The sequence below is a fragment of the Vicugna pacos genome, chromosome 30 (genome assembly GCF_048564905.1).
Source record: "Vicugna pacos chromosome 30, VicPac4, whole genome shotgun sequence".
Classification (NCBI taxonomy): Eukaryota; Metazoa; Chordata; class Mammalia; order Artiodactyla; family Camelidae; genus Vicugna; species Vicugna pacos.
In genome coordinates, this window is record NC_133016.1 from 21475515 (window position 1) to 21496042 (window position 20528).

At 40.3% G+C, this 20528-nt stretch overlaps 1 protein-coding gene across 1 annotated transcript in view; it reads right to left on the reverse strand.

Annotated features, from left to right (window-relative positions):
* The window catches only part of PSTPIP2 (proline-serine-threonine phosphatase interacting protein 2), a 74396-nt gene that overhangs the window by 44177 nt on the left and 9691 nt on the right, over nt 1-20528 (reverse strand). The gene's annotated exons all lie outside the window — the stretch shown is intronic.

Genomic DNA, 20528 nt, shown 5'->3' on the forward strand with positions numbered 1-20528 from the left:
TATAAAAGACAAAAGAGCAATCATGGTTCCCACCTGGAGGGGCTGACTGCAAGAAGAAAGCAGGTCACATGCACATGCAGCCAGAGAACACGGCAGAAAGGGGCAGGGAGAGAATGACTGAGGAAACCGCAAAGGAGAAGAGGACCGAGAAGACTCTCCAATATTTGCATTTCATTTTATAACCTCCCATTTGGAGGGAAAAAAATGCAAATTAGCAAATTGCCCTTTGGAAGCCCAGAGAGCCTCCCGGTCCAAGAATGGGGAGGAGGCACTCACTTTGCGTGACACACAAAGGCTGACTTTGTTTGAAGAGTGGCCACGGGATGCTTAAGTGTGCTGCACTTTGCATTAAAGGACCACAACACGCTCCATAAAGACAGGGAGACAGGAGCTATTTCCATGTTTACAGCTGGAGAAGATAAGATACAAGGAAGAGACAATCTCCTCATCGCTGCCTCCAACCACAACGAACTGTTTTAACTCTCAGCCAACAATATTATCCAAATCTCTGTTATTTATTATAAGCTATCTGGCAACAACAGACTTGGAATAAAGACCAAGGACATCCTTGGGCTCTCAAACTTAATCTTCCCTTTGCATTTTCTTTCCTATCTTTTTTACCCAAAGTGGCAAAACCAAATGGATCAACTCACTTTGTCTGCAAACATGGATTAATTATTGTTAATCAGTATTAATAATTAGGCCTAATATACTTTGAATGCTTGCTGTGCTCCAAACAGCAGACCAAGTATTTTGCATGGGATGTCTTGCTTAATTCTTATAACAATCCTATGACATAGGTCTAATTATGATCTTCATTTTATAGGACAAGAAACTGGCTCTGTATTCAGAAACCACTCAACCACACAGCTTCTCTTGTTTGCAGACAAGAACCACGTCTAACTTTTTGCCAGTTAGTATATTTCCCTGCAGTTCTAAAGGCAACACACACAAGCTTTAATGCCATACGTGGGTTTGAGTCCCAGCTCTTCTACACACGAGCTCTGGGACTTGGAGCTAAGAGCTCGATCCCTCTGAGTGTTAATTTACTAGATTGTAAAATGGGGATTATTGGAAGGATCAAATGAGGTGATGTGCTTTGAGTTTGTCGAGTGTTTCACAAGCTAAAGAAATTAAGGAAGACACATCCAGATTTTTCAAGACCAGATCACAGAAACAAAACAGCATATGCGTTTGAACCAGATGATCTTTTTTTTTTTTCATTGAGAGCAGACAACAGTGAAATACATGTAGCTGTTAGTTATTCAAAAATAAGTATGTTGTCATCTGAGGAAGCAGCTGGAAAGCTGTCAGGAATGCCTCAGCAAGGGATGTGGAAACTGCCATTTTTGGCCATGTTTTCCTAAACCTAAAATCAAAATCACTGCAACATTTGTGTCCTTAAATCTTCTCTTAAGCCATAGTAATAGATCGTGAAGGCAAGAATAAAACCCCACCCCAGTTCGCACTCCAGCCAGCCCTACAGGCCCACAGTGTGCAAGCCTCACCCCCTGCAGCCCTCAGTCACACACCCGCAGCTCCGCCCAGCCTGGATCCACACTTGATGTTTGCACATGTCTAAGTGTCCCTCCTGTCAGGTGAACAGGTTGATTACAAAGGCAACTCTACTCAACCGGAAGCACATTCAGTGGAAGTAAAATCTAAGAAAACGTGCAATGCAAAGACTCCGCTGTAGGGAAAAAAGTGACTAGAAGGATGCGCACCAAAATGTTGAAAGCAATACTCTTCTTAGCATGTTTCAGTGCTTTCTACATTTTCTATAATACGTTACATTGCTTTTATAATCTGAAGGCTTTCTGCCTCCATCCGTCAGAGATGGCAAATTGAAGTCTTTTGTTTCTCTCTTATCTGTTCCCAGGCCCCTCAGAGCACAATGAGGAAGATGGGAGTTTGTAGGAATTTCTGTAATGTAAGCAGCAGATGGGACTAGAGGCACAGAGGTCAGAAGCCAGTATTCCAACCCACACAGAACAGGGGGCGCGTATAGCTCAGTGGTAGAGTGTGTGCCTAGCACGCCCAAGGTCCTGGGTTCGATCCCCAGTATTTTCACTGAAGATTAATAAATAGAAACCTAATTACCAACCAGTACAAAACAAGTCCACAGACTTTGCCAGCAAAGCCCTAGGAAACCGCAAGCTCACATCAGCAGGGACTTAAACCGGAGCAGCCTTGGAGAAACCGTGAGGGTGTGCGCAGGACGCCGGGACCCGGGCCTGTGTCCTGCCCAGTCCGGTTGGAGGCCGAGCAGCTGATCGTGACCTTGTGCCAAAGAAAGCCACAGCGGGTGAGCCTCCACCCTGCAACGGGCTCCACGCAAGGACATGGAGACCAGAGCAGCAACGGCGACTGTCCCCAGGCACCATCAAAGCTTCCACAGTAAAAATTGGAACAGAGTAATGTTCTGCACAGTTTTCAAGTCTAAAATGCCCTTCAGTTCTTTCACTCCAGGCAGAGGCAAAAATAACAAATTGTCATTATTTCTAGAGGATACTTGGTAAATCAGAGATTATGAAGTGAAAAGCTAGGAACGAATTTAAATTTTTTTAAAAAAAAGAAGTAATAGCTTTCTTAATTGTCAACAGTAACTATTTGAAAATGTAGTTTGGGGGAGGGTATAGCTCAGTGGTAGTGTGTGCTTAGCATAAATGAGGTCTGAGGTTCAATCCCCAGTGCCTCCATGAAAAAAAATTTTTTAATAAAAATGTAATTTAAAATACAAAATCTTATTCACAATGCCAACAAAACCTATAAACTACCTAGGAATAAGCCTTTTTGAAGGAAAACTATGAAACATTACTTTAAAAAATGCAGAGATCTCAGTATATCTGGAGTTCAAGGTGGGAAAGTCTAATATTGAAAAGGTTCAATTCTCCCCAAGTAAATCTATAATGTTAAAATAATTTCAAACAAAATCAAAATCTTAATGGAGTTTCTTTTTACGCTTAAGTTCATTCTAAAGTCCACCTAAAAAAAGTAGGTGAATGAAAATAGCCCACAAATTGTTGAAAAGACGGATAAGTGAAGACTTACCCTACTATATAAAAAGACAGCATAAAGTAACCAAAAATTTTTCAAGTACTATGATACTTACATTAAGAATTGATAATCAGGTAAATAAAAAATAAACAACAGTCCAGGAATGGCCTTATGTACCTATGGGGATTTAATATTTGATAAAGGAAGCATTTACAACCAGAAAGCAAATGATGGCTTATTCCAGTAATATTACTATTGTAGCAATGACGTCCATTTTGCCAAAAACTAAATATAGAGCCCTTTCTAACATCATGCTCTAAAATAAATATCTGATGAATTAAAGATCTGAACATGGAAATCATACATATGTAAGAAAAAATATAGAAAGCATATATTTTTTAAATATTGAGGTAAGGGATTTTTCTCAGTATGACTCCAAACTTGGAAGACTAACAGATTAGCTTATTCTGAAAATGCAGTTTACCAAAATTGCCCTATTTGAGATGGGATGCTTAAACAGGCCAATTTTCTTAGATGAAACAGAGAAAGTAATCAAGGAGCAGAGAAAAGCAACAGAACTGGATGTTTTTTCACAGGAGAATGTAACTATTGAATCTTCAGGAGAAAAAAAAGATATCCCTAAGGCCCATAAATTGATGGGAATTGAAAAACAATGTATTAATTCACTTCATAAAGCAAGCAGAACACAATACTTAAATTCAATAGAGTATAAAAAAGGAAAGTTCCTGGGGGGAGGGTACAGCTCAGTGGTAGAGTGTGTGCTTAGCATGCACGAGGTTCTGGGTTCAATCCCCAGTACCTCCATTAAAAATAAATAAATAAACCTAATTACCTCCCCTCTCCCCCTAAAAAAAATAAAAAAATAAAAAATAAAATAAAAAGAAGAAAGTTAGTGACTAATATCACTTGTAAATATCAACCAAAAAGTAGTAAATAAAATATTAGCAAAAATAATCCAATACCATATAAAAAGAGAATTTACCATGACTAAGTGGGATTTATTCCAAGAATGCAAAGTAGGTTAAATACTAGGAAATTTATTAACCTAATAAATCATTTTAATAAATCAAAAAGCATGGCTTTCTCCATAGATGTGTGTGGTAGGCAGAACAATGGGCCCCAAAGATACCGAGGTCTTAATCCCTGGACTCCACGGCTCTTACCTTACATGGGAAAAAGAATTTTTGCACATAAGATTAAATTAAGGATACTGAAGTGGGGAGATTATCCTGGATTATCTGGGTGGGCCCTAAACGCAATTACAGATGTTCTTACAAGAGGGAAGCAGAGGGAGACTTGACACAGAAGTGGAAAAGCATGTGACCACGGAGGCAAGACAGGAGTGATGTGGCCACAAGCCAAGAAATGCCAGCAGCCACCAGAAGCTGGGATAAATAAGGAACAGATTCTCTCCTAGAGCTTCCAGAGGGAGCGTGGCCCTGCTGACACCTTGATGTCATCTCAGGGGTACTGATTTTGGACTTTTGACCTGTAAGATAATACGTTTCTGTTGTTTTAAGTCACCACGTTTGTGGTGATTTGTTACAGCAGCCAGGGGAAAGTAATGCAAGGCCAAAAAAGCCTTTGACAGGACTCAACACCCATTTCTGATTTTAAAAGAAAGTCAAGGAAACAGGAATTGATAGTACTTTCTTAAGATGAGTATAAAAGATGTGTGTGTATATGTACTGAATATATGTATATATACATATATATGCACACCCATATCTCCACTACTTTATACTGGAGGTATTAACCAATGCAATTTGAGAAGATAAATCAATTAGGAACATAAGACTTGGAAAAAAAATAAAACCATCTCTATTTGCAGATGATATAATACAAATGTAAAGATATTCTCAGTCATTAAAACACCAGTTCTGGGAGGGTATAGCCCAGTGGTAGAACACATTCTTAGCATGCACGAGGTCCTGGGTTCAATCCCCAGTACTTCCATTTTAAAAAAAAGTCAGTTCTCAGTTAATTTTAAAATGGAATGCTGTCCCAAGAAAAATATCAACAAGTTTTTTTTTAATGTAGTAAACAAAGTTCATATGGAAAAGATTAAAATGCAAAAATAGGAAGGAAAAAACTGAGAAGCAAAAGTTATGAAGGAAGCCGGCCCTACCAGACATTTAAGTGCATTATAAATCCTCCATAATTAAAGCAGTGCAGTACTGGTGCATAAAAGACAGACCAGGGGAATGGAGCATAAAGTCGAGAAGTAGACCCAAGTATACATGGAAATTTAATATATGCTAAAGGTAGCATCTCACAGCACTGGGGCAAAAATGGAATTTTTCATAAGTGGTTCTGGGACAACTGTTAGCCCTTTAGAAAACGATTAAAAAAAAAAAAAACAGATCCAAACCCCATACCACATGCAAGAAATTCGAAATAGATCAGAGACCTAAATGTAGGAACATGCAACCACACAAGTACTAGAAGTAAACATTCAAAAAGTCTTTCTAATCATAACTTAAAATCTGTAAGATTCATACACTTGACCACCTAAAAATAAAAACCTTTTCACAGCAGAAAATAATAATAAACAACATAAAAAGACAACCGAAAAGTTAGAGAAAATAAAATGCAACAAAATAATAGCTAAAGTGACAATATCTTTATTTTTTTAATATATTTTGATTGAAGTAGAGTCACTTTACAATGTTGTGTCCATTTCTGGTGTACAGCACAGCGCTTCAGTCATACAGGAACATAGATATATTTGTTTTCATACTCTTTTTAACCGTAAGTCGCTACAAGATATTGAATATAGTTCCCTGTGCTGTACAGTAGAAACTTGCTGTTTAACTATTTTGTATATAGAAGTTAGTATCTGCAAATCTGGAATTCCCGATTCCAATATCTTTCATATATAAATAACTTTTTTAAACTGATGGGATAGGACCCCAAAACTGGGCAAGAGATATGAACAGAGATTTTACTTTGCATGTGTTCCTTAAACATAGAGAAAAATATATTCTCACCCATAAGAAACAGAAATGCAAATGAAAACTAAACCGAGATACCATTTCTTACCCATCAGCATGACAAAACTAACAAGTGTGACAACACATTCTGTTGACAAGACTGTGGGAAATAGCCACTCTCATACGCTGCTGGTGAGAATGAAAACTGGCTCAGACTTTGGGAAAGGCAGTCCGACAATATCCAGCCAAACCACATCTACGTTTACCTTTTGACTCAGCTTTCCCACTTCTAAGAATTTGCCCTGAAGATACAGCTCCAACAAAACCAAGATACAGACACACAGGTTATTCACTGACGTATTGTTCGTAATTGTGAAATGTGGGGAACAACCTCAGTGCTCATACCCAGGAGAGTGTTTGATAAACTACAATAAATCCACACAGTGAAGTTCCCTGCACCGGTAGAAAAAGAATGAGGAATAGCTCTAAGAATTGATATGGAGTGATTCCCAGTCTGTATTTGAAAGAAAAAAGCAAAGGGCAAGTTTTCACACCATGGAAACTGGCAAATACTGCAAATCAGAGTCTTTATCCACTGGAGGAGGGGGGGGGGTTGTTAAAGGTTTACCAGCACACCACTGGAAGGGACTGGAAATACAGCAAGCAGGGTGAGGCTGGAATAACCTTGCGGTGCGGGAGTGAAACTGGAGGTATCACTATCCACACGGGTGTCACCTGACTCTCGTCTGTTGAGAAAACCTAAGAACAATGACCTCCAAGTGGCAATGAGCAGAACTAGAGCACAGATCGTGGTTTCTCAGTAACATTCTCTGCTAAATGGAGCCCAGTCTCTTTGGAGAAAGACTCCAGGACCGGGGCAGAGAAATGTCATGCAAAGCCTGTAACATCTTGTGCCAGAAAGCATGGACATGCTCAAAGAATGATGGGAATATGCCAAAGGGACACAGGATCCCGGACAACAGAATCCAGTTAAAGGGGCTCCCCCTCTGTCCAAATCTAGGACAATCTGAGCATCAAAATAAACATGACAGTAACATATTATAATCCAAAGAACAAAATAAGAATCCGTAAGTCCACCATAACAGAGAAAGAGAGAGAGGGACAGGGTGGGGCAGACACTTCCTTACAGCAGAATGCCAACTGTATCATGTAGATGGAATTTGAAAATCGCCATACAAAGACTTGTACACAAACGTTCACAGTAGCTTTATTTGTAATAGCTTTCTAGTTTTTACTAGAAATAATCCAATGAATATACAAACTGTGATATGTCCATAAAATGGAATAGTACTCAGTAATAAAAAAAGAAAAAATTAATACACACAACATGGATGAATCTCAAAATAATTATGATAAATGAAAGAAGCCAGACAAAAGAGCACTTACTGTGTTCAAATTATATAAATTCTAGAAAATGCAACTAATCTATCGTGGCAGAAAGCAGGTCAGTGGTTGCTCCGGAAAGGACTGACGAGCTGGGAGGGATGAGGGTAGGGGCATGAGGAAAGGGTGAGGACGATGGATGTTTGCCAGCCATTAGCTCGCTGGCTTGCTAGTTTCATGGGTCACACACACATGTCAAGACCTATTAACTGTATACTTTAAACATGAGCAGTTTCCTGTATGTAAATTATTCTTCAGGAAAATTGCTAACATTTAAAATCACTGTTAAGCAATCATCCGAGTAATAAATGATTCAGACGAGAATAATCAACAGATGATAAAATTAATGGATGGAAGTTTGCGGAAATTCTTTTTTAATTTTTTTGTTTTTGTTTGTTTTTCTTTGGGGTGGGAGGAGGTAATTAAGTTTATTTCTTTATTTTTAGAGGACACACTGGGGATTGAACCCAAGACCCCATGCATGCTAGGCACACACTCTGCCACTTGAACTATACCCTCCCTCTTCACTTTTTTTAATGGAGGTACTGGGGTTTTAACCCAGGACCTCGTGCATGCCAAGCACTGCCAATGAGCTATACCCACTCCCCCTGGCTGAAATTTTGAGGAAAATAGTATGTTTACAAATTTTCAAAGTATCTTCCCAAAATTACGAAGAGGAAAGCAGTAGTTGCACAGTGGAAACATCACTGAAGTAGAAAATATCACTGAAGTAGGCTGAATTACGGTCCCCTAGACATGTCCACAAGCTAAACCCCAGAACCTGTGAATATATTTCCTTACATAACAAAAACAGCTTTATAGATGTGATTAAATTAAGGCTCCTGAGATGCAGAGATTAGCCTGGATTATCCAGGTGGGCCCAATGTAATCACAGAATTCTTCATAAGAAGGAGGCAGGAGAGTCAGAATGTGACGACAGGTGCAGAGGTCAGAGAGAGAGAGAGATTTAAAGATGCCACACTGCTGGCTTGGAGGGAGGAGGGACCACAAGCCAATGAATGCAGGCAGCTTCCAGAAGCAGGACAAGGCAAGCTGAGGGATTCTCCCTTCGAGCCTCCAGAACGAACCAGCCTTGCTAACACCGTGATTTCAGCCAAGTGCAATTCACTTCAGACTTCTGATTTCCAGAACTGTAAGATAATAAATTTGTGTTGTTTTAAGCCACTAAATTTGTGGTAGTTTGTTAAAGCAGCAACAGGAAGCTAACACAACCACCTTAACCAAAGGGTCAAAGTTAACACCAGCAGTAACAGGACAAGTAAATCACGTGCCCTTGATACTGAGAATAACACAGCATCACTTCTGTGAAGTTCATGCCCAAAGCAGAGAGCTTGAATCTAATTATAAGGAAGCAGGCAAACTTAAATTGAGGGACACTCTACAAAATAACTGTCCTGTATTCTTTAAAAAATGTCAGTCATAAATAACAAAGACTGAGGAACTGTTCCAGACTGAAAAAGACTGAAGAGACTGGACTAAATGCAGCACAGACTCTTGGATCAGAAATGTTTTCTTCTTTTGTTATAAGGATATTATTGGGACAACTGAGGAAATTTGAGTAGGGTCTATAGATTGTCTTATCATCATACTGTGATTATGTAAAAAAATCCTTATATTTAGGAAATATACAATGATGTATTTGTGGATAAAGGGAAATTGTGCCTGCAACTTTACTTTAAATGGTTCAGAAAAAAAAATGTGCGTATATATATTTTATGTGTGGCTATATATACAAACATCTCTTGTGGATACATACACAAATGTCTGTATGTGAATATATATACACAAACATATATATATAGAGAGAGAGAGCATTCACAAAATATTAACATTTGAGGTATCCAAGTAAAAAGTATGTAGAAATTCTCCATACTATTTCACAACTTTTCTGTAAATCGAAAATTGTATTCCAAGTTAAAAAAAAAAACCGTAACAAAAGACAGTCTAAACAAAGTAAAAAGGCAAATGACAAATTCAGAAGAGCAGAAATATTTAATAAAGGATTAATGCATGTAATGAGCACCTAAAATCAATCACAGACGAATGAACAGCCAATTTTTTTCAAATAGATATGAGATATAAACAGGCAGCGCTCTTAAAAAGGAAAACAAATGGACAATAAGCACTTTTTCAAAAAGGTATCAATATTATCAATAATCAAAAAATGCAAACAAACAACAAAATATAATTTTTTACCCATCAGACCGAAAAAGGTTGAAAATATCCAACACAGGCAAAAAATATATATATATAGGAAAACAGTCACTGTCGTTTTCTACTGGCAGGACTATACAACCTTTTTGAGTAGCAAATAGGCAATATCAATTAAAATTTTAAATGCGTATCGCCTTTAACGAGTAGAAATTCATCCTCTATAAATAACTACACAGATCTGAAAAGATACATACACAAGGGTACCATAATGACAAAGAACTGGAACAACTTAAATATCTATCAATAAAAATTATTTAAGTTATGATAATTGTATGGTGGAGAACAGGACAGATATTAGAATAAAGCAGAATTATACATAGAAACATAAAAAGATATACACAATATATTGTTACATGAAAAATGAAGGTTTCCTATATGAGCCCATAATAGGTGAGCATATATATGTTAAGAAAAATGTATAGCTTCATTGCAGATAACAAACAGCACAGACAAAAGTCCGGAAGGGGCACACCTCACAGGTACTAGTGGCAACCTGTATTTCTGAACTATTTGGATTCTTCCACCAAAATTGGACATAAAACTAGAAACAGCTTCACATTTTACTAAATACAGATTAATGTATATTATGTATGGTGAGATCATGGTTTTGTGAAAGATGACTAGCCTTGTAAATTTAACATAGAAGGCAGAAGATTTAGAAGATGTCTATGTTCAGAAAGTTGGCTAATGTTCGTTACTCATCTAAACTTGAACATGATCCAGATCTCTCTCTCACGCACACACACACAAAACCCTCAGCAACACAAGAAATTTGATTTACAAATCCACTGGAAGAGAAAACCTGAGACTTGAGGATGGGTGTTTTAACTCAGAGGGAACATTAGACCACTGCTAAGAGCACTGCTAATGTTAATGGTACTACTTTTCTCATGAATAAAAACAAGTTGAAGGTCTGTAGCTTACCCCCAAGAGGTGCATGACTGTACACATCACACATCACAGGGTAAAAACAGTGACGGGTCAATGCCCAGAAATACGGACCCAAAAGTCCTCCTCCTGGTCCATAGCATTCCTGAGAATCCTCCAGGCTGGCCCAAGAGCACTGCCCGGGCCAGGAAGAGGCTGTGCCTGAAACTGAAAGTAGGTCCTCAAATATGGGACCAAGGGAACGACAGAGGGTGACTCCAAACTCCAGCAGTCCAGCCAGGAAAGCCAAGAAAGCAAGCCAGTTCATAAAACCAAAGGTACTGCCACAGCTGTCAAAAGCAAATATAGAAGCGAGCCAGGAACCCAAAGTAGGTCAAAGCCAGGGGACCATCCACAGTCACTGCACGAGCTGACTTGCACGTCTTCTCACTCCAGGTGGGAAGTTTGAGCCCAGTCCATAAAAATACCCAGCAGCCTCTCACACGCTTCATATGACAACCCTACTGCTATACAATTTTGAAGGCCTTTAATCTCTTATCTGCTTTCTGGCTGACCCACTAGGCAAACCAGACACTCCAAGGGGAATAAATTTTGAAGTCTTGAAGACAATATGTATCTGTGAAGACTCTTAGGCGGCCTCATCCCTGCAGAAGTAATGGCGAGGATGCATTTCACAACTGCTAACTGGGAAACCTCAACTCAACTCCTTATCCTGTACTCAGGTAATCCATATAGCCAATTGCCTGGATTTTTTTTTCCCATGGCAATTTATCTCAAGGAAACAAACTGCAAGGTAACAGAAAATATTTAGTATTAACAAAAATTACTTTTTCGAAGGTGGAACCTGGCCTCAGTGCATTCATTCCCATTCAGTTTCCTCTGTCTTACCTGTCTCCATTTCTACAACCCCAATGCATAATGAGAAGAGTCTTCAAAAACAATTCTCTGGACTTGGATTATCCAAAGCAAAAGTGGACTTATAATTTCTAACAAATTTCAGACCCAAAATGAATCAGGGTCAGTTATCAATTGATCAGAAAGTACCGTTAATCAGAATATCCCATTTCCTAAGCAGCCTAGGTAATCAGTCTGTCCGCTCTCCTACAGTGTTCTGCCCTTGGAGTGCTGGTGCATCACAGAGCACCTTACAGCTCAATCAGATAAGTAATCTCCACCCTTTAACCAACGAAGAGACTAAGGCCCAGTCATAATATTCTTAACATGAATAGAAATACATAAGTGCAAAAAGGGCCACTCAACCAGCAACATGCAAATAAAGGCAATCATCTCCATATTTGCACATCCGGCCGACTAACTTTGATCCTGAGGAAATATCAAGTAATAAATTCTTTTCATTCCAGAAATCACTCATCTTCCATGTCTCAGTGATTCAGCCCTCCCTGACCCTTGAAATATGTGACTCTGTTTCTACTTGTTCCAACTGACTCTGTAAAACAGGCAATTTGTGTTGCCCTTGAGGCTTTTTCAAAGTTTTCATTTAATTTAGTTAATTTTTAGATTTAGTTTATTTTTAGTTTCATCACTGCCATGTCACTGAGGCCAGCCCCAGTTCAGTACATTTTGGGTTTTCTGCATTTCCTGTCCGTGAGTTTTGGGAAAGAGAATGTTTTTCATCTTCAAAGTTCAGGCTTATGCATGCGTTAAATGTCAGGATTTTAGGAGCAAATAGGAAACAGTTCTTCCAGGACATGCTCATCTGAATCCACTGCCCTTCCTCCTCCTCTGACTCACTGATTAAACACCCAGCTTGACCCAATAAACATCTTGCATGAATTTGGAGCACAGAGGACATTTAGACAACTTAGATGTGAAACACATGTTAAAATGACATTCAATAAATCTGACACATCAACAAATCCGACTCATTGAAACTAAATCTCAACTAAGTTGAGTTAAAGTCCTATGTCCACACAAACCTACACAGGAATGTTGAGAGCAGCTTTATTCATAATGGCCCCAGACTGGAAGCAACCAAGATGTCCTTCAACAGGTGAACGGATAAACTGTAGTACACCCACACTATGGAATATTACTCAGCGATAAAAAGAAACAAGCTACCCAGCCACGAAAAGACATAGGAGAATCTTAAACACGTATTGCTAAATGAAAGAAGTCAGTCCGAAAAAGCTACCTACTGTATGATTCCAACTATATGACGTTCTGGAAAAACTGAAACTATGGAGGTAACAGAAAGGTAAGTGGTTGCCAGGGGTACAGGGGAGGCAAGGAAGGATGAATGGAGGATTTTTCAAGTCAGTGGAATGATTCTGTACGATTCTATAACTGGCATTACGCATTTGTCAAAATCCATTGAAAACAGAGTGAACTTTACTGTGAAGTGTGGACTTCAGCTAATAATAATGGTGCATCAATTGTAACACACTAATGTAAGATATTAATAATGGGGGAAACTGAGACGGGGATAATATGGGAACCCTGTACTTTTGGGTTTTTTGTAAACCTGAAAATTTTTCTATAAACCTAAAACTGTTCTAAATAACAAAACATTAATTTTTTGAAAAATCGTCGAAACTACCCTCGGTGATACAGCATACTTCAGCTTTCTAGGTAATTATGGAAACAAGCTTTTAGTGATGTGATCTTTTCAGCAAATGGGCTTCTGTCAAGCTGACTTTCAGCAGTTTGGCCTGCTTCCAGCTGAAGCGCCCATCTTTCTGTTCCTCAAACACACCGGGCCCTTTCCAGCCTTGCTGTTGCCCTGCCCTTCCTCCAGCCGCCTGCAAGCCTAGCCGGACCTCACCCTTCACATCTCAGCTCACATGTCATCTTCTCGGAGAAGTCCCCAGTGATGACTCCATCCCCACACACAGTCAGTGACTATCCAATCACCCTATGTGGCAGGCAGAATAATGACAATCCCCAAAGATGTCCAAGCCATAGTCCCTGGAACGTGTGAATACGTTCTCTTACATGGCAAAAGGAACTTTGTTGTCGTGATTGAATTAAGGGCCTTAAGATGGAGAGGTTATCCAGGTAGACTCAGTGTTAATCACAAGAGTTCTTAAAAAAGAGAAGGGGAGTGATGTGGTCACTGGCTTTGAAGATGAAACAAGGCCACTAGCCAAGAAATGAGGCCAGCCTCTAGAAGCAGGAAAAGGCAAGGAATAGATTTTCCTCTTGAGCCCCCCGAGGGACGCACAGCCCTGCAGACTCCTCAATTTTAGCCTAGTGAGACTTCTGACATCCAGCACTGTAAGATGATAATTTGTGCTGTTTTAAGTCACTGAGTTTGGGGTAATTATTTATAGCAGCAATAGGAAACTCATACACTCTATTTCCTTCACTGCGGTCACCAAGATCTTCAACTGTGTAATACAGTTATTTGGCCACCATGAGTCTCACACACTAGACTATATGCTCCCAAAATCTGGTGTCATATTTAGCACAGCATAAGTACTCGGTAACACTCATTAAATGCAAGATTTCTCACCCCAAACCTAAAACGGGTATCATCATCCAGATGTTACAGATGCAGACACAGAGACTCAGAGAGGTAATACCACTAGCCCAAAGTCACACAGCAATAGCATACATAGCTGAGCAGGGATTCAAAGCCATGCTCACTCAGGGCCAAACCTGTGCCACTGAGCCCCGAGGATAATACCATGGAATTAGTTTCATGACAGAAGTACAGAGATCCCCATAGGGGCGCAGAGGAGGAGCACTGCCAGGGCTGTTAAGACAAGACCTCACAGAAGGTCTGGAAGCCTTGAGGAGGAATATTCTCAGTGGAAAAGCAGGGATGGAGGTGGTTATTTTAGCTTAGATAATTTGAAATGTTTTGGGTCTATCAAGCATAATTTAGGACCCACGGGGATGGGAGTAGAAGGGAAGAGGAAGTTTATAAATGTGGAAACCATTAACAAAACCTGGTCTTGGGTAAGGGGGCCCTAGAACAAGCTCCCCCTGGGTGTAGAGCCCTCGGGCATATGGGTCTTTGAAGCGGACTTTCGTTCCCTCTCTTCCTCTGAACACTGCAGGATGGGCGCCTGAACCCGTGTCCTCCTCAGCTGACCACCTGTCATAGGATAAAGTCAGAGCTTTATGTAAGTATTCCCAGACTATTCCAAACTTTTGCTGCCATGTACACGTTTCTGCATAAGCACTTTTTTCATATTTGGAATACAACCTTAGGCTTGATTGCCAGGAGAGGAATAACAGTGCCCAAGCATATGACTGTTAAGACTAATAACACATGCAGCCAAATTCTTTCCAAAAACCTCTATCAGTGCTCCCTGTCACCGGCAATGACTGGGAGTGCTCACTTTCGTGCACCTTCCCCAGTGGAAGGCACTGCACTGAATATATATATATATATATTTTTTTTTAATTTGCTAAACTTGATAGCTGAAAAATGTAACCTCAATACTGTTTTAATTTGGATAATTTATTATGAGTAAGATTGAACATTTTCCATATTTTTTACAAGTTTTTCCACTTTTAGATCTTCACTTATGAAAGATCACTTTTTAAAAATTTTTTTTGTGAGGGAGAGGTAATTAGGTTTATTTATTTTATTATTTCTTAGTGGAGGTACCAGGGATTGAACCCAGGACTTCGTGCATGCTAAGCAGGCACACTACCACTGAGCTATATCCTTCCCCAAAAGATCACTTTTAAAAGAAAACCAAAAGACAGAGAAAGCACACAGATAAAGAGGTTTCTACTATGGGAAAACCTGATGTTTTTCGGCAGCATCTTGCTGAGCGCCTAACTGAGCCTTAAGTGGGCTTCCCCCTCAGCCTGCCTTCTCCAGGAGCCCCATGCACACACCTTCCTTCTTTCTTCCCTCTGTACAGCAGAGGCAAGCTCCAGAGTCAGGAGCCTCTCTGTGGACCCACAGCTCCAGCAGCCGTGGAGGGGCTGGGAGAACGGAAAATCCTGAGGCTGTTCAGGGTCCACCTTTTACACCCACATGGTCCCTCACCAACTTGGAGCCTGTAGCTGGTCAGGGAATTTGCATGGATTCCTGTGCAGAACGGATCCCCACGTGTGTTCTCCCAGCTCCTCTCTCCCGTCTCCCCCAGCCCACCCCGAGCTGGGGCCTCCCTTCTGCTGTGAACTGCCCTTCCCCAAAGTGCTCATCATTTCCAAAGGCCCCTTCTGCCAAGGAGGACCCCTTCCAACCAGGGTGAGGCTGGAAAGGCAAGGCCACGCAAGTGCATGTTTTTCTTTAAAATTTTGAAATCTTGTTCATTGTGGGGTTTTTTGCATTAATTTTGATTTTTTAAAATATTGCTTTAATGAAAAAATAAATAAATTTAAAAATTTTTAATATTGTATTAACATATTATTTATCTTGATTAGTAAGGGTTTAGGGGGCCGTTTTTGGCACTGCATTAAATGTTATGCCCCAGGTAAGCGCCTCACTTTAGTCCTGGCCCTGCCTCCCACCCACCAGCAGAGACCCCTCCCCCCACAAGAACCTCCCTCGGTCACATTAAGGTGCAAATAACTTAACCACTACATTTCTTGGGGGAATGGGAGGGCATCAAAATCACCCATAATCTTGAAAACCACAGACTATTTCCATTTACACGTTTTCGAAAAACACAAAACTCTTGAGTTGAGGGGAGGAACAGCTTTGTAAACCTGCTGTTTCTTCCCAGGGTCATAAACACACTCCTACAGCAGCTCTGTGGACTAGTAGACAAGCCCATGTGTACAGGGTCAGGTATACCTGGGGAAGCCTCCCGAAAGCTTCTCTGTAACTCACCCCTGGAGGTTGGGATTTGAGGTGTAGATGGAGGGACTCTGATGTTTTATGTTTTTCTTTTTTACTGTATGTGCATCTGTATTGTTTTGCTATTTTACAATAAGCATGTATCATGTTCTTACTTTTAAAAATACCAATAGATTGGGGGGAGGGTATAGCTCAAGGGTAGAGTGAGTGCTTAGCGTGCACAAGGTCCTGGGGCCAAACCCCAGTACTGCCGTTAAAATAAGTAAATAAACCTAACTATCTCCCCTCCAAAATATTTTTTTAAGTTTAAAAAGAGAAAATTCAGGGGAGGGTATAGCTCAAGTGGTAGAGCACCTGCTTAGCATGCACAAGGTCCTGGGTTCAATCTCCAGTACCTCCGCTAAAAATAAATAAATATGCTTAATTATCTACACCCCCCCAAAATTTGTTTAAATAAAATAAATAAAATAAAATAAAATAAAATAAAATAAAATAAAATAAAATAAAATATGGTCTAATTTTTTTAAAAGAAAAAAAAATTTTAATTAAAAAATAAAAAAATTATTTAAAAAAATACCAACAGATTTAGGAGTTTGGAATTAGCAGATACAAAGTACTGTATATAAAATAGATAAACAACAAGGTCCTGCTGTTGGTCCTACACAAAGAACTATATTCAATAGCTTGTAATAACTCATAATGAAAAAGAATATGAAAATGAATATACATACGTATAACTGAATCACTCCATTGTACACCAGAAACTAACACAACAAGGTAAATCAACTATACTTTAATTAAAAAACAAAACCAATGGAAATGAAAAACAAATGACTCGTATCTGCAAGGTTCCCTGCCTACATGCCAGGCATTGAGGAAAGGTCTGGTTAGAGAGGTCACTGTGGGGGGCTGGTCCTCTCACCAGTGTATGTGGGAGCAGGATGGGGTCTCCCCTGGACTGGAATCCCCCCAGTCAGGTGGAGCCCCTGTGCATCCTAGAGGGAAAGCCCCGGCCTTGGCACAGGCTGGTGGCGAGGCCCCTTCCCTGAAGGCTGGTCCATGTCCCTCTGGGTTTGGTACTTTAATTCTACAATCTGAACAAATGTACTTGTTCTTTTAAAAAATTTTTGTTAAAAACCTTTTAATTCTTATTTTAAAAGTTATCCTTATTGTAGAAAAATGGAAAAATACACATAAGCTTTTGAAAATAATTATATTTTCCATATCACATGAAATCCCAGAGAAACCAATGTTAACATTTTGCGGTGCAACCCTCAGATATTTTCCTAATGACATAAGACTATGTCTTCATAGGTTTTAAATAAAAATGAGGTCTCATTTTACAAATTAGTAACTTTTTTTAACTTAATATACTATCAATACCTTTTCTAGTGCTTGTTTTAAATTGTAATTTTCAGGGAGGAGGGACTTTATTTCACTTGTTCAAACAATGGCTTAAATTTTTTAAATGACTTCCGCTCATCAATTTCATTCATGATCTGAATTTTTAAAATTAATTTAACTGCCAAAGAACACTGCAATATTGACATCCTAATGCACTCCTGACAATTCCACCTCCTTGACACAACCACAGTCTGTTTCATCATCTGAGACAGGATGGTCCCGGGACTGGGCCAGCCGGATAGCAGTATCCTCACTGCACGGCAGGATGCTCAAGCCCAGAGTGGTGAGCTGCGTGGCTTCAGGCAACTAAGTCTGAGGCAGAGAGGGGTTCAGACCCTAAATGACAGGTAGCCCTAGCCAGGAGGACTGTGGCTGCCCTTGGCCACTGGCGTCTGCCTCCTCACTGCCTGTTCTCCCCAAATCAATCACAGTTCCATCCGAATAGCTGCCATCTGTACACTCAGCCTCTCAAGGGCCCCTGACTTTCCAGGCTTCCAGCTTCCCCTTCTGCAGCCCTGCCCACAGGACTCAATTCTTGGCCCTCAGAAAGCAGACAGGCTCCTAGCTTGCCCAGCCCTTGGCCTCTGGGGCCTTATGGTTTAGCTTCTGCAGAACAGGCCACGTGGCTCACAGGCAGGTGTCTGGATCTGCAGCGTATCTGATCCCTTTGACTCAGAGCTGAGGATGCCTGGGGCAGGGAACAGCCGGTCTCTCATACACAGACTCCCCAGGAAAGGGCAAGCCTGGCCTGGGTTGGCCAGGGAGAGGCCTGCCAGCCAAGACAGTGGCCCTGAGCCATGGCTGGTCGGAGCCAAAGCCAGCCACCCTTCTGAGCAGGATTATGTGGGAATCCTGCTAAAACAGGCAGGTGCTAACACAGGACAGGGAGATGAGGAAGCCTGTGCTGGGGACAGACAGCTCACAGGACGGGTCAACTGTCCAGACCTGGCTATCAGCAAGGTGCTGACAAAGGGTAAATGTTTTTCCCAAGGAGAGAAACCTCAGAAGAAATCAAACGTACCAACACTTTTGAGATAGGTTTTTGTATTTTAGTACAGGTAAGAAAGCAGAGGCTTAAAGAGGTTCAGATTTGCCAAGGATCCCACAACGAATAACTGGGAAACTTGACTTTGAACCTGTGTTTCTATGTCTTCAAAGCCTTTTTTTAACCACCACGTTGCCCTCTGTCTCAAGCAAGTAGTGTGTAACATCATTTAGGAAGAATTTCAGAAATATATGTAGAACTCTCTAAATTTTTAACCATCATTAATAGAAAAACTAGTTAACAAAAATGGTCTATTCCTGAAGAATTTTGTTAATAGAGGTTAGTATTACCTCTTAAATAACTCATCTTTTGGTAATTTTATTTCCTTGAGTGAATTTACTGGAGAAAACTCCAGCTGTATTGATTCTCTAGTATGTAAAATGAGATAAATTAAATTTCTCCAGGAGCTGCTACCAGGAAGACTTGAAGTTTATAAGAAAAACGTGTTAGACATAGACTATTGTAAAATAAATAACTTGAGAAATTAATAACATTTTTAATGCACTGTGTTCATAGGGAAGTTCCACTTCTTTATAACAAAAAAGAACAATTTACTGCTCCAAGATAATAGAATGAAAAAAATACATTCATATTCAAAGACCATATCATTTTACTCTGTTATTCTTTTTTATTTGGCTGAACTGTATGATTCAGGGGTTGGTGAGAAGTTGAAGCTGAGAAAACAATAAAATAATCTACTTGGTTAAAAAAAAAAAGGTAAATGTTTTTTATTTCCAAGAGCTTAGGTCTTTCTGTCCCCCTAGTTCAGGACCTGGCTCTCTGGGGATCGAGAAAGCTGTCTGTGTTTGACAACAGGGACACAGCCTCAGAAGAGGTGGTGCGGCCAAGGTCTGGAGCAGAGAAGGAACTGTATTTGTGGCCATTTATGAACTTGTCACTTTAAGCAGCTATTCTTAAAATAGAAAAAGCAGTGTTCCAACAGGAGCGGAGACTCAGCAGTGCCAGGCAAGAATGCAGAAGAAAGACCATGGAGACTGGTCTCCCGGCGTTCCAGCCTACATCCATCACTGAGCAAATTAACTACATTAACCAGGCTCCACCCCCCAGAGGGCGGCCAGTCTGTGAGTGTTATCACTGAAACAAGACCTTCAGGGAGGGGTGGAGTCTACGCAGCTTACTCAAGTATTCCTTCTGCCCCATCCAACACCATCCAGGTGTTCTGGAAACACAGATTTCCTCATCCCATCACCTTCCCACTGCCGTCTCAGTACTGGTACCCCACAGTGCCCACCCTACTGGGCCTGCCCCCAAATCCTGCTGCTAACCCACTCCCTGTAGCCTGACAAGAGGAGGTCAACCTGTTTCTGATCAGTGTCATACATGTGGGTTTGAGCATTAACAAGAGCGTAGGTGCCCCCCAAGGGCAGGGATCAATCTTTTCCTAGCTCTAGAGGTCCACACAGATCTCCAGCTTCTGACACTGTTGGAACGCCTAAGGGCTCATACTGAGAGACAATTAAACATTGAGTAAAACTCAAACCAGAAAAAAATTCAAAGAAAAATAATTGAATGTTTATCCAGCTTTCAGCATGGGGAGGAGTTTTTAAACCTTGTGTAATAGATGAAATCCCAGAAGATTAGCTTAACAAACTTGACAGTATAAAATCTCCAAAGTACATATACATATTTAAGTACAATGATCATTTTGCACATGAGGATGCTAAGCTTCGGGAGGTGGAGTAATTTGAACAAGGGCACATCCCTCAGCTTGAAAGGAGCAGAGCTGGGATTCCAACCCAGGAATGTCCAGTGTGAAAGGAATGCCTTTCACCACTGCGTGCTAGTTACTCGATGCTAGAATGTGTGAACTACACACACAACTGCGTAGACACACAGATACACACAAGAATGTACA